Here is a 13984-nt window from a genome sequence, read left to right as displayed (position 1 = left end):
CCTCCTCCTCCTCCTCTTCTTCTTCTGTGGAATGGAGCTTACAGAATAGATCTTTGTCCATTAACACACATATACCCCAAGAAGGTCCTGGGCAGGGGTCTTGTTGTAGAAAAAGAGCTGCCGGAGCTCATTAGCATAACTCATTAGCATAACTTATTTGCATATGCCACGCCCCCTGACATCACTGGAAGTGACAGAAGGCCACACCCCCTGACATCACCGGAAGTGTGTCAGAAGGCCCGGCTACTTACCCTCCTGCTTCATCCTCATTCCCAAACGGAATGAGGATCGAAGCAGAGGGCGGGGTAAAGAAGGGGGCGGGGCTTCACCACGTGACCGCCCCGCCCCCTAGAGGTTCTCTTCCGGAGCTCCGTACCTGAGAGCTCCCCCCCCCCACTAGAGCCCTGGTCCTGGGGGTGAAGAGAGAAGGAAGAGTGCGGAAAAATATCCCTTCCTCTCTGTATGATGTCTGCTGACTCTGTCTTTGCCCTTTAAACCATTGCGCCACACCCATGGAGTTCCCTGACCACCAGGAGTAGCATTTGGAAAGGGGGTTGGGGCACTAGCAAGAGAGGGGGTGGCCCACGAGTCCCCTGCCACCGGCCCTGCTCCACTTGTGGTTCTGTGGCTCCAAGCCCACATAACCCACCCAGAGATCCTCAGGATAAAACCAAGATGTAAAAGCAGGGTTGCCAGCCTCCCAGTGGAGCTGGGAGATCTCTGAGAATTACATCTGATCTCCAGACTATGGTGAGCAGCTCTCCTGGGAAAAAGTTGGCTACTTAGGAGGTTCAGCCTCCATCCATCGTCCCCCTGTCTCCCAGAATTTCCCAATGTGAAGCTGACAACCCTATGTGAAAGCAATAAAATTAATCACCAAGTAAGCAAAGTTATTGTGTATTGTTATCAAGTGAAAAGGACACACGTCATATTTTCTTTTTGGATCCTATTAAATCCCATAAATGAAATAGTTTCAACGGGTAACTACTGTTCATGACCCCAGCAATTAAGATCTGGCCTGGCGGATTCAAAAGAGAACCACCCATTAATTAACAAATAGTCAAGTGGGCTCATCCACTGCTTTAACAGCACTTGTTCAAATACATTGTTACTTAAAACATGGATTCATAAGTATGGTCAGTCACAATTGATTGTTTGTTTCAGGTGTCATAAGAACATATGAGAAGCCAATGTTGGATCAGGCCAATGGCCCATCCAGTCCAACACTCTGTCACACAGTGGCCAAAAATACCAGGTGCCATCAAGAGGTCCAGCAAAGGGGCCAGGATACTAGAAGCCCTCCCACTGTTGCCCCCCCCCCAAGCACCAAGAATGCAGAGCATCACTTGCCCCAGCCTGAGAGATCCTACCTATACCTTGTGGCTAATAGCCACTGATGGACCTCTGCTCCATATGTTTATCCAATTCCCTCTTGCAGCCGTCCATGCTTGTAGCTGCCTTCACCTCCTGTGGCAGTGAATACTATGCGTTAATCACTCTTTGTCAGCTGATCAGACTGCTGCTGGGGGCTCACCAAACTCTGGGAAGGACCCCAGTCAAGCACTGTCCCTAGGAGGCTCCAAACCTTATCCACCACCACCTGACCCAGGAGGAAGGATTTGGGCACCTCTTCTAGACCGGGCTGGGCTCTCTTCTCTCTGGCCACCATCCATAGGGAGAAAAAAGGACAAGTGGGGATTGCCTCAGCTGATTGCTGCCAGTGGCTTGTTCACCCTCTGGAGGGGGTGTGTCTTCTGCTTGTTCAGTGTCCAGAGCAGCTGGTGGCTGGGAGCTGCAGTAGTCGCTGACCAAGGGGTCGGGGTGGAAAGGTGGCTTTTGGTAGAAATGGCTCATCTCTTGCTTGCGAAGAGTGTTGGTGGCATCTCAAAAAGGACACTGCAGAGCTGGGGAAAGTACAGAGGAGGGCAACCAAGATGATCAGGGGGTTGGAGCACCTTCCCTATGAGGAAGGAAAGGCTGAAGAGGCTGGGACTTTTCAGTTTAGAAAAGAGATGACTAAAGGGGGACATGATGACAGAGGTTTATAAAATTATGCATGGGGTGGAGAGAGTTGACAAAGGGAAATTTATCTCCCTCTCCCAAAATACTGAAACTCAAGGGCATCCCATGAAATTGATGAGCAGTAGGCTCAGGACAGACGAAAGGAAATACTACTTTCCACAGTTCAGTGGAATGTTTGGCAATAGGCTTCTTTGTACATTGTGGGGTTGTCCCGGTTCCGCAGCTCTGGGACGTAGCCAGTGTTCCCTCTAAGCTGAATTAGTGTGAGCTAGCTCACAGTTTCTTAGCCCCTGGCTCACACATTTTTGTCTTAGCTCAGGAAGGGATGGCTCCAGAGCAAACTCATTTATGCTGTAGACAAATCGCTCGCTCACAACTTTAATGCCAGTAGCTCACAAAGTAGAATTTTTGCTCACAAGACTCCACAGCTTAGAGGGAACATTGGACGTAGGCCACACCCCCCAGGGGTCCCGACAACCACCAACTCACCCAGAAGACCCCTGGATCAGGCAGCACCCATGCCGAGTCAGAAGGCAGAACCAGGACATCGTAGCCCACGAGAGAGCCATGCAGCACCAACCCCCATCACCGCCAGCAAGGCGCAACGATCCAGGTAAGCCCGAGCACGGAGCAGAGGGCCCCGGGGAGCTGCGGGAGAAGCTGACACCACCGAGGAGAGGCTGACGATGGGCGCGGGGGTGCAGGATAACCCTGGGTGTCGGGACAGCATCTGAGCTTATCACAGGGGACAGGGCTGGGAGGATGAGGAAAGAGGTGGGGACGGGGGACGGTGCTGGGAGCAGAGCCAGGTATAAAGGAGAGGAAAGGCGAAGGGGAGGAGGAACGTGCTCAAAACAACCAGGTGGAGACAGTGAGAAGGAGAGTCTGTGGGGATGCTGAGAAACCCGGGTACCGACGCACGGAGGCAGAGGGACTTATGAGGTGCCGTTAACCCCGTCCCCTGACTATCTGAGGCCCCAACCCTCCCCCTCTTCTTTAACAAGTCTCGGCTCCCAGGACTGACGGATCCTCCTCACCTAGACCCGCCACGGGAAGGGCGGTGCTAGGGGCGCAGGACAGGCTTGACATGGGTACACTGCCTAGTCCACAGTCCCCATCCTGTGTCCGGTGAAACCATCAGACGTAAGTTGCAGTTCTCCCCAATTCTCTCTCTCTTTCTCTCTTTCTTTCCACCTCTTTCCTTCTTTCTTTCCACCTCTCTCTCTGACAAATAAATATAATTAGCAAACAAATAGATATCTTTGTACAAATAAATGTAATCATCAGTATCTGTTTTTACCCCTTTTGCTCTTATTTTTGGCAGTCTCGTTTAATGTTAATAAAAAGCAAATTTGCATATTTTAAAAATAAAAACGTGTTTGTAATATCTATTCGTGTCTTGCAGCTCTCAGACGTCTGATGTTTATTCTGTGTGGCTCTTACACTGAGCAAGTTTGCCCACCCCTGGGCTTTACCACGTTGTCCTCCCTCTCTCCTTTTTGTTTTTACAACATATTTTATTAGGTTTTACCTTCGTAACATTATAACATACATATACACATTGGTGTATTAAGTACATAAAAATTGTAAAATGGTATTGTTTTGGAAGTATGCAATAAAGGGTGAGTAAATAACTACATAGATTTATGCCATGCTTTATACAGGATACAATTGTTGACTTTCAGCTTACAACAGTTATAACTTTAGTGGATAGTTGGTGTTACGGTAAACACATACCAAACACATTTAGAAGCAATATTTGTTTACACATTACCAGAGATGGAAAGTATCAATTTCTTTTGGGATATCATCGAATTGTTGTAAATATTCCAAGATAGGGAACCAGACAGCAATAAAAGAAGATTGGACCGGAATCTTGTCAAGCCGCGTAAGGTTATCCGAGAGTTTAGCCATAATATATAAATCCCACAGTTTCTTGTGCCAAAGCGAAATTGTAGGTGTCATTGTTGTTTTCCAGTGGGATGCAATGACAGTTTTGGCTGCAAATAGCAGGATGGAAACCCTCTCCACCACTGAAGGAGCAGAGTCCTGAGCTACCCAACTGTTCAAAAATAAATTTTCCGGCGTGGGGGTGATCCTCCCTCTCTCCTAATCACATATCAGAAAGGAATTCTTGAGGATCTGAATGGAGGGGTTACTTATCTGCCTACTTATTCCTTGTGGTGGTTATACAGCAATTGTGGAGAGCAGATGTGTGACTCGGACACAACAAGTTCTCTCTGCTTTCTATAATATCTGAAGCCATTCATATTTATTTACCTATACTACACTCTTCTTGCAAATGGGGGACACAAAATGGCTTACAATGAAATCCACTGTATCCTCACAACAATGACCCGGAGGAGTTGGTCTGACTAAGATATAAGAGTGACTGCCTTAAGCTCACCCAGTGAGTCTCCAGTGGCAGAGTAAGGATTCAAACCTGGGTCTCCAGGTTCGTAGTCTGATACCCTAACCCAGTAATGGCGAACCTTTTAGAGACCGTGCCCAAACTGTGACCCAAAAGCCACTTCTTTATCACAAAGTGCCAACATGGCAATTAAACCTGAATACTGAGGTTTTACTTTAGAAAAAACAACTCATACATTAACTTAAGATGATCCAAACAAAGTAAGGAAAGCGATCCCAAATGCTTTCATTTACTTAAAATTATTTGGCAGAGAATTCAACACTTTAATGATGGTCTGGGCCTGGCTGGGGTGATGGCACGGGTGCCCACAGAGAGGGCTCTGAGTGCCACCTCTGGCACCAGTGCCATAGGTTCGCCACCACAGCCCTAACCAGTGTACCATGCTTGTTACCAAGCTGGGGAGCAAACGCATAACTCGTTCACACAGCAACAGAAGCACTGTATGGTGCATACTGTAAACATTTAAACCCCCAAGGAAGGCCTCACAGCCGAAACACATTTGGTTTACATGCATTTCATGTTATTTATAACTGCACCTGGTCATAGGCAAGATGCTTGTAAATGTGCGACATCCCCATGTGTATAAGTGCAATTTTACTAAAAAGGTTTTGTTTTGTTTTTTTAACATTAGGGGAAGGTGCTTGATGTATTTAACCAAAACTGATGTTTTTATGATTTAATATAATTTTAGGGGGAGGAGTTCTAATTGACATTGATATTGTCATATATTTATTTTATTTTATTCGGTTTCCAGCCCTCCCTCCCCTGCACAGCGGGGCTCAAGGCAGGTAACAAGAGTGATTAAAACAAAAAATACAATTTCTATTAGCATCCATTCCAATACAGTTTATATACCAGTACCTCCCGATGCAACTAATAAATTAGGCAGATGGCACGTAAAACACAATACAATACATCCCGTCTAGGGAAGGATCGTGTATCATGTGTGTCAGTAGATGTTACAACTCATACTGGGACCAAGTAGGGGGCTGGAGAAGAACAGGGGAGGCCAGTCCAGAGGAAGCTATCGTCTCAGCTGTACACCTAGCGAAACATTTCGGTCTTACAGTTTGGTACAGTGGTTAAGTGCGCGGACTCTAATCTGGGAGAACCGGGTTTGATTCCCGACTCCTCCACTTGCAGCTGCTGGATGACCTTGGGCAAGCCACAGTTCTGTCAGAGCTGTTCTCTGAAGGACAGTTCTGGACAGGGGTCATTTCATAGAAAAAGAGGTGCAGGGGCTCATTAGCATAACTCATTAGCACACCTTATTTGCGTATGCCACACCTCCTGACATCACCGGAAGTGTGTCAGAAGGAGACACCCACCACTCAGGCTCCACTGGACTGTTTTGGATTGCTAGCTATTGAAAGGAGGAAATGCACAGATCTGCCCTCATAGAGGAGGGAGAGCTTGTGCCTGAATAAAACCTGGTCTTAAAAGTGCCACTGGACTGTTTTGGACCGGGGGGTCGGGGGGAGCTCGGCAACTTACCTGGCTGCTTCTGGCTCCGACTGAGGGCTGCTGGGAGCACGTGGTTGGGCTTGTTGCATGTGCCCGTCCTCTGGGCTCTTTACTGCCGGAGCTCCGCTCCTGTGCACTCCTGCAGGAAATGACCCCTGGTTCTGGAAAGAGCTCTCTCAGCCCCACCTACCTCTCAGGGTGTCTGTTGTGGGGAGGGGAAGGGGAAGGAGATTGTAAGCCTCTCTGAGACTCCGAGTGAAGGGTGGGGTATAAATCCGATCTCTTATCTTCTTCTTACAGGCCCTGTGAAACTGCATCAGATTCTGAAGGGGTGGGACCTCATCTGGTAAAGCATTCCACCAGACTGGGGCTAGAGCTGACAAAGTTCTGGATTGAGTTGAGGCCAGACAGATGCTTTTTAGGCCAGGAACCACCAGGAGATTATTGTTCATTGAGCGCAATGCTCTTTGGGGGACATATCAGGAGAGACAGTCACAATTTTATGTTGGTCCCAGACCATGTAGGGCTTTAAAGGTCAGAACCAGAGCCTTGAATCTGATCCAGTTTGATGTAGCCAGTTTGGTGTAGTGGTTAAGTGTGCGGACTCTAATCTGGGAGAACCAGGTTTGATTCCCCACTCCTCCACTTGCACCTGCTGATGTGACCTTGGGTCAGTCACAAGCTTTGGCACAGCTGTTCCTGAAAGAGCAGTTTGTGTCAGAGTTCTCTCAGCCCCACCCACCTCACAGGGTCTCTGTTGTGGGGGGGAAAGGGAAAGGAGTTTGTAGGCCGCTCTGAGACTCCCTTGGGTAGTGAAGGGCGGGGTATAAATCCAATCTCTTCTTCATCATCATCAAGTATTCACCTTGGAGCCAGTGTGGCTGGTGGAGCACAGGATGTCTATGGGCTCAATATGATGTTCTTGTAAGAAGACGCACCATTGCATTCTGGACCAGTTGAAGCTTCCAGGTCAGTCTCAGGGGTAGCCCTGTGTAGAGTGAGTTACAGTAGTCTGGTCTGGAGATGACCATTGCATGGATCACTGTGGAAAAATCAAGGCAAGATAGGAGGGGGACCAATTGCCTGACCTGGCGTAGGTGGAAAAATACCAGTCTGGCAACATTTGTGATCTGGGCCTCCATTGAAAGGGAAGCATCCAGAATTACACCCAGACTCTTCACAACTGGTGTTGGTGTTAATGATACATTGTCAAAAGTCAGGTGCTGGAACTGCAATCTAGAGTCCCCCTGGTTTAGCCACACGACCTCCATCTTTGATGGATTTAATTTCAGCCGACTCTGTTTCAACCAGCCAACCATGGCCTCCAAGCCCTTGGCTAAGATATCTGAGGTGGTATTCATCCATTCATCCATCAACAGATATAGCTGGGTGTCATCTGCATATTGGTAACAACCCAGCCCAAACCTCCATGTCAACTGAGTGAGGGGCCGCATATAGATGTCAGATAACATTGGGGAGAGGATTGCTCCTTGTGGAACACCACATACCAAAGGGTATCATGGTGATACCTTCTCCCCAAGCACCACCCTCTGTCCCCAACCATTTCAAGGCTGTCCCACAAATCCCCATGCTGGCGAGATGGTGTCAAATGCTGCTGTAAGATCAACAAGAACCAGCAGCGCTGACCTGCCTCATCCAGGTGTTTATGTAGATTGTCTGTGAGGGCAACCAGAGACATCTCCATCCCGTAGCCAGGGTGGAAGCTGGATTGGAATGGATCAAGGGCTGAAGTGTCATCCAGGAATACCTGGAGCTGTTCAGCTGCCACTCTCTCAACTACTTTGCCCAGGAACAAAAGATTCAACACTGGGCAGTAGTTGGATGGATCAGTGGGATACAACAATGATTTCTTTAAGAGCGGCCTCACTACTGCTTCCTTCAATGTCCCTGGAAATATCCCAGAACTCAGGGACGGATTTATAATATCTACCAGGGTGATACTTCTTCACCGCAGGCTTTCACCAGCCATAACAAACACAGGTCCAGGAGGCATGGTGAGCTTCACAGCACCCAGGATCCTGTCAACCTCATCCTGAGAAAGGTGGCTGAATTGGTCCATTACTGGATCCAAAGATGGCCAAGGGACCTCCAGTTCTCATACTGTGTCAATATCGGCAGGCAGGTCCTGGTGGAGCAACAAGACTTTATCTGCAAAATAGCTCACAAAAGCCTCATGTCTGATTTACAAATTACTAATTATTTTTAGTTCCGTCTGAAAGAGAAGTTAATTGCACCAGGTGAGAGCTGATGGACACAATGGATGCCGATTAAAATTCCCTTTTTTGTGTGTGGTTTTCACTGCCATCTCGCAGGATTTCATAAAAGTCCTATAAGATTTCTTGCAGCCTCATCATGAGTCCATCGCCAAACTTGCTCTAGCTGTCTAAGTTCCCACTTCATCCTCCGAAGCTCCAAAGTGTACCAAGGTGCTAGTTTGGAGCAGGGGTGAAGAGGGTGTTGAGGGGCAATGTTGTCGATGGCTTCAGAAAGACAGCTATGCCAGTCTTCTATCAGCACATCTAAAGAGTCGTCGGGGGGCATCGGATTTGCAGAGCATTCTAGAAACCAATTAGATCCATTAGTCTCTGCAGACAAGCATAAATCAGCTCATTGCCTAAGCAGAGAGGGGCTGGGGTACTCAGCCGGGCCTTCAGAACAAAGTGGTCTGACCATGGCACTGCATCAACGGCATTCAAGACCACATCCGTCCCCATCCCGAACATCAAATCCAGTGTGGAGCCTGCTTGATGCGTGGGGCCTGATACAATCTGAGAGAGTCCCAGTGCTGCCATGGAAGCCACTAGGTCCATAGCCTGTGTGGAGGCAACATATACAAGTTTTTCTTCTTTTTTCCAATCTTTTTGGAATACCAAATGAAACAAAAAAGTCTACCCGCTGGCAGGAGACAGCAACAGAAGGAGACAGATGAATCTCCCTGGGGGGAGAGCTCCAGAGTTTGGGTGCACTACTGAAAAGGCCAGCCCCTGTTGTCACCTACCTAATCTCATAGGATGGGTCACCTGAAGCAGGCCCTCTGAATACGACTAGGGATGAGCACAAACCGAACCATGAAGCAAAATTCATCACGAATTTTGCCCTGTTCATAGTTCACGAACCAAAGTTTGTGACAGGTTCATTGTCATGAACTTCCATGAACTTTGAAAGCAGTTTGTGGTGGTTCATGATGGTTCGTGGATATAGCAGAAACCCTTGCTTTCCATTACCCGCAAAAGCAGCAAAAACAACTTTAAAGAGGCTGCACAAGAAAGCCTGAAACAGCTGAGTGGTGGGAAGCAGGCTGCTCCTTGTTGTTCAGCTGTTTTTCGGGCTTTTTGCAAACCCTGTTGAAAGGGACTACAAACCATGAACTCGCAAGAGTTGTTCTGGTTCATGCCCATCCCTAAATATGGAAGCAGTGGTCAGGCAGGTTCATAAGGGAGTAGGCAGCCCTTCAGGTATGTTGGTTGCAAACCATAGGTCAAAACCAGCACCTTGAAATTCGCCTGGAAACACTGAAATCCAATGTAGACGAACCAAGACTGGAGCGATATGGTGCCTACAACCCACTACAGTCAACATCCTGATGTTAAAAGGATCAGGTAGTAGGTGATATGTGAAAGACCCTGGAGAACTGCTGCCGGTCTGAGTATCTAATACAGACCTTGATGGACCAGTGATCTGATTCAGTATAAGACAGCTTCATGTGTTCACATATTCACTCTTTCACAATCGGAAATAATCATAGGTTGTTTCAGACACTTTCGATCCATGGTTGTTTTGATTCGGCAACAGTAAGTAACACGTTCGGAGAGAATCCAGAAAATTTAGTCCCACTGACCGAAACAGGAAAAAGTTCTGAATCCTGAGCCCACCCAATTCTACATTTTATTTTATGGTTTTATACAGTTATTTATTCTTAGACACAAATGGAATTGATGTAAGTGGCCCTCATCAACCAGAGACCCATTTCCTCCTTTCAGCTCGTGGTAGCCTTCAATTTATCCACTTGATTGTGAAAGATGGAACTGTTATCCCAGGATGGCATGAACAAGCTCTAAAGAAGGATTTGTCTCCAATGGCACTCCAGCAACTTGGGGGGAAAATAATAAGTTGGTCCCAGTTGCAAATACTTCTGACTCTTAAATTTCTAGATGTAGCTCATTTGACAAACCTATTATAAAATGAATAAATGTGGTTCTGTGTGATTTGTCCATTGTCAACATGTTAACACACTTTATTTGAAGGTAGATTGATGAAGGGTGGTTGAAGGAGTTTACCCTCTTGATTTAAAGAATAGAAAATCATTTTCCCCCTGCACATTTTGCTTTTTTTTCCCCTTAGAAGTTCACAAGAGTAGATATACAATTATCCCCGACTTGCTGATGCAAAGGAACTGAGCATTTAGTTTCTTGTCACTGTCTCTGAAATTCCTAAAGGTACAATTAGCATTTCATTTGACATAATGTTGAAAGGTTCATAGATTGATCTTCCCTAAAATGCTGCAAGAATTTTTTGAAATGCAAATTTTGACATTTATTAACTTTTATTCCAGATCTGTTTATAGACTGTAAAACCGTGCATACATTTAGCTCGAAGAAGCTAAAAGGACAATGTTTAGGTGGATACTCTGTGTTATAATAAAAGTCTTATTTTATTGTTTCAACAATGAAATTTTTATTATCCGAGATTTATGATATCAGCACAGCAGTTTTTACGGCATGATTCACAGTGTTTTTATAGATGTATATTCAACAAAACAAGGAGAGAAATTGGACTGCGGTGTTCATTCTCCGGAGTGCATTTCCCTATTGAAATAATGTCAGCAGTTTTCCACCTTCAAAGCCCCATGTTTTCAAATCAATTAACAATTCTAATTGGGCAGGAACAGTTGTTCACCTAGCTCGGCAAATGGGACAGGAAGCTTTATTTCCTTTCTTTACCTGAAACGAAGACTCTAATCTTCTGAACCACATTTCATGTTTAAAAAAGGCACATGCCTTTTAAAAAGTTTAAACACTATTGCGACACAGTCCCTTGTAAATATTTCTCTGTTTTTCCTGTGTGGTCCACATTCATTCTCTTTGCTAGGGTTTCTTGTTTTTCAAGCCCGTTTAGATGGTGGATGGAAAGTCCCATGAGGCTTCAGTAAGATTTTTTTTTCTTAATTCTGTTTTGTTCTAGGCTGTGGTCACACACATGAAATAATCCACTTTCAATCCAATTTCAGTGCACTTCCCAAGTGGGTTTTACTGAGTGAACTGACAAAATCCAGTTGGAAAGTGCACTGAAAGTGGATTAAAGGTGGATTATTTAGTGTGTGTGACTGCAGCTCTAGATAGTTATCCAACTTCCTGTTAGTGCAAAACAGTATCTATTTATTTTATTTGTAAATAATATAGATAGGGGCTCTGGGGCAAGTGATGCTCTGTCTTCTTGGTGCTTGGGGGACCAACAGTGGGAGGGCTTCTAATGTCCTGGCCCCACTGGTGGACCTCCTGATGGCACCAGGTATTTTTGGCCACTGTGTGACTGAGTGTTGGACTGGATGGGCCTTTGGGCTGATCCAACATTGGCGTCTCTTATGTTCTTATGCTCTTATGTTCTTATAATTTGGCTTTATGGATTGTCCTATCCCTGAGTACACAGGACTCTGGGCGATGAACAACAAACTAAACACGGGTTTCAACCTAAGTAGCAAAATGTAGAAAATGGTGTCCTGGCTGTCAAGTTAGGTGGAACAAAGGTTGATGGTGCTGGAAAGTGCCATCAAGTCACACCCAAGTTATGGTGACCCTGTAGGGTTTTCAGGACAAGAGACTTCAGATGTGGTTTGCCATTGCCTGCCTCTGCATAGTACCCCTGGACTTCCTTGGTGGTCTCTCATCTAAGTATTAGCCAGGACTGACCTTGTTTAGCTTTTGAGAGAAGGAGGAGGAGAAGACGGAGGAGACGATGAAGGAGAAGACGACGAAGGAAAAGACTATGAAGGAGAAGTTGAAGAAGACGATGAAGAAGACGATGATGAAGAAGAGTTGGTTTTATACCCCAGTCTTCACCACCTGAAGGAGACTCAGAGTGGCTTAGAATCTCCTTCCCTTCCTCTCCCCACAACAGACACCCTGTAAGGTAGGTGGGGCTGAGAGAGTTCTGAGAGAACCGTGACTGACCCAAGGTCACCCAGCTGGCTTCATGTGGAGGAGTGGGGCATCAAACCCGGTTCTCCAGAATGAATCCAAAGCTTTTAACCGCCACTCCACACTGGCTGATGAGACCGGGCTAGTCTTGGCCATCCAGGTCAGGGCAGAACAGAGATTAGTACCACTAATAGTGGGTAGAGTATTGGATTTGTAATGGGGATGGCTCACACATTGGACCAATGGTCCTTTTCTGGCCTTCGCCTACTCTCAGGATTGTTGTGACTCTCCAAGCTGTCTGGAAGAACGAAACCGCAGCTCTCGAGAACCTTCTCCAGCTGTCCCAACTTCACAGTAACCACATTATCCTAATACCTTTATCAACAAACTTCAAGATAGAGGAATTTAGATCAGAGAAGTTGTGATGGAAGGGCACAGCCTTTCCTCCATCCACCTTTACTGTACTCCGAGTGACCCCCCCTCCCATCCAGCAGTTCACCTCCAACGCACAATAGGAAAGACAAAATGACTGGGCAGCCCCATGAGAAGACACCCCTTGGGGGGTAACGTGGGACAGGGAAACAGAACAGCAGATGGGCACTCCTCCTCTCTCCCTCTGCTTCATGTCTCCAAATGACCCCTTACTGGAGTTTTATAAAATTATCTTGGGGTACTGTTCACACGCATCAGTGTATGCCATTCAGTTCATGGGATCTTTGCCACAAATGTGTTTGCCGAGTAAGTTTACTGCAGTCGATCCCAGTGAGCCGATCCTGAGATTAGTTTGTCGGTGCAGCAAATGTCTCAAATTAAAATGCAAGTAGATAAAATGGGTACCTGCCCTAGGTGGCAGGGGGCACCCTCCTCCTCATGGAGTATGCAGCAGGAGAACTGGCGGCATTGGTGGAGCAGCGGAATGGTGGCGAAGGACTCGGATGACCAGCGAGCACAGCGTCGAGCGGCGGAAGAGGCGGAGCCATGAGAGGTGCAATGACGTGGTCAGCGTGGCAGAGCCGGTTGGATATAGCCAAAGCTGCAGCCGACACAACGCCGCATCAGGGTGGCCTGCTGAAGGAAGCCGCCAACTGGGAGACCTGCTCCAGGGCACCGGAGAATTCGACACTTGAGGCCGCTGGAAGAAGCCAACAAGATCGGCTAACCCTGCTGCTTGGGTGCTGGTAGGAAGCCCCGCCCCCTGTGTACTATGTGGACTTAGGTAGGTTAAAAACTGAATTTGGAACCTCTATGTAAACCGCTCAGAGACCCTTCGGGGTTAGGAGCAGTATATAAATCGAATGTAAATAAAATAAATAAAATAAATGCCTTCCGAATTGGCTGGCAGCTGTGCAGTAGTGTTTGCCGCTAGCCCGTACTAGTCAGTTGATCTCCGGGACTTATTAACAGCTGGACCAATGTCCTAATGAACCAAATAATTTCATATCCAGGAGGATGAGCATCTCAAGTGGAGCCCGGGAGCAGCACTGGCATGCAAATGAAAGTGCACGCTGAGCCGGAAGTGGGAAAAGAGTTTTGGGCTGCATCTTGAGTCAATGGGAGGTGCTGCGGTGGCTCAGTGGTGAAGACGCTGAGCTGCAGGCTGGAAGGTCGGTAGTTCAGCAGTTCAAGACCCGAGTGCCACATAACGGAGTGAGCTGAGCTCCCGTCTCTGGTCCCAACTCCTGCCAACCTAGCAGTTCGAAAGCAAGAAATTGCAAGTAGATAAATAGGTACCGCTTCAGTGGGAAGGTAACAGCGTTCCGTGCACCTTGGCATCTAGTCATGACGGCCACATGACCACGGAAGCGTCTTCAGACAGTGCTGACTCTTTGGCTTGGAAACTGAGATGAGCACCGCAACCTTAGAGTCAGATTCGACTGGCTTTCGAGCAAGGGAAACCTCTACCTTTACCTGA

This window comes from Gekko japonicus, unplaced genomic scaffold (genome assembly GCF_001447785.1).
Source record: "Gekko japonicus isolate JY-2015 unplaced genomic scaffold, Gekko_japonicus_V1.1 scaffold104, whole genome shotgun sequence".
NCBI lineage: Eukaryota > Metazoa > Chordata > Lepidosauria > Squamata > Gekkonidae > Gekko > Gekko japonicus.
This window is presented reverse-complemented; position numbering follows the sequence as displayed.